Here is a 1,885-nt window from a genome sequence, read left to right as displayed (position 1 = left end):
TTCCTTTTCCTTGGTGTACGTTTGTGATGACACTTTCAAAGTCTGAAGTCAAAGCTTGCTTTGTGTTTTGAGGTTTCGTTAGTTTAGGTACAATAGTGTAAGACCGGTGTTACTTTTGCGGTTTTCCAATCTGTGCTTATTGGATAGAGATTTTAAAAATCATTTTATATTGCTTATAAACCGGGTTTTCAATTAAGTATTTTAAAACTGTGTATTGTACTGGAACATATTTTTGTTGAAATTTTAGTGTTTTAAAATCTATGCCAACGTCACGATTACGTCACAGCGCTAGCTGGTCAACATAAAATCAGCAGCTAATGCAAACATCATCTTAGTACTGGCTCCAATTTGTAATTTTATCATACCTGCTGCTAGTGCAGGCAAAAAACAAGGCTACTGTCAGCTGTGGTTAACAGGAGGTCCTGTCACATCGTCCATCCATTAAGCGAGTGAGTCAGAAAGTCTGCTTCCGTCCATTAAAGTTAACTTTTTCAAATGGCATTCACTGGACAGTGTGTGACATTACATATATAAAGTTTTACCAGTTTTTGTTTAGAAATGTTAAGAGTTTACAATAAAGAATTTGTTAACATTAGCTAACATGACCAACAATGAACGGTTGTGGCTAGAAGGGATACAGCTGTGACGAAAATATCTCCGGATGAGCGCTGTTTTCATTCCAACATCTCGCGAGATTTGGCCGTAGCTGCATCCCCTCTAGCCAGTACTTCTACAGCATTTATTAAAGTCACAATGAAATTAAAATGAAAAACTGTAATTTGTTTTGGAAAGACTTATCTGTGATCTTCTTCATTTAAAAAACGATCCTTGTGCCCATATAACCTTAAATCAAAAATGCTAATCTCTTCCCCTCCTAGAAACGATCTCTCTTTACTTCCGGTCATATGGTACGGCAGGTGGGCGAGGTCTGGGAAAAGATCGCAGCGATGAGCAAATAGCAACACGACACAACGTTATGTAATCACTGATCTCCTTGTCCGTTTCAGCTGGTTCACATGTTCTGAATGAAAACGCGTTGTGGAAACGCGTTGGTAGGCTAGTGCTTTTTGTCCCTCTTTGCTATTATAGTTTATCAATACGGCGGAACAACATGGAAGCATCCCTGGACTTACTGATCACTGGCAGAGGTCATTTGACACAAACGAGGACATATTTATGAATAAAGACATTGATTTTGATTAATAAAACACTTAAAACCCTACTTACTGTCCCTTTAAGGCGACTTAAAGGCAGGGTGCATGATCTCTGAAAGCCAATGTTGATATTTGAAATCACCTGAACAACCCAGGTAACGATGTTGGTTAGTAGACACGCCCCTTACTGCTGATTGGCTACAAGTGTGTTTTGGTACTCGTCCCTTTTCCAAAGTGTTTTTCAAAAATCATGCACCCCGCCTTTAATCATATTTAATTTAGCTAGCATTATTGAAGCAGTCAGTGGTCTTCCTGCCTCCACTTAAACTCCACCCACAAAAAAGTCACAATGTTTACTAATCGAAAAAGGGTCCCGAAAATCCAAACTTTTACGCTACTTGATTTTTTCTTTCTGGTTGGAGTGCTTTTTATGAATTTGCATTAAGTGCACACAAGTAGTCAATGTGATTTATTGTCAAATATTTGAGCTATTTTAAAATCATTTTTGTGGATGAACAACAGTGTTAGATTACATTTAAAATCCAGACTGTTCAATTCAATAAATCTCTGCTTCCATTATGTTGTATTTTAAGTATACTGCCTTCCAGGACCCTGCTATGTCAGCCATTAGAAAAACCAACATCAGTCAGTCCACTAACTCCATGTTACGTCACCGTCTACATCAACATGGTAACCATCTAAACTCAAGTGAGTCAAAGAACCAAACATAG

The sequence above is a fragment of the Paramisgurnus dabryanus genome, chromosome 7 (assembly GCF_030506205.2).
Source record: "Paramisgurnus dabryanus chromosome 7, PD_genome_1.1, whole genome shotgun sequence".
Lineage (NCBI taxonomy): Eukaryota > Metazoa > Chordata > Actinopteri > Cypriniformes > Cobitidae > Paramisgurnus > Paramisgurnus dabryanus.
The sequence above is the reverse complement of the archived record's forward strand: the minus strand, read 5'-3'. Positions refer to the sequence as shown.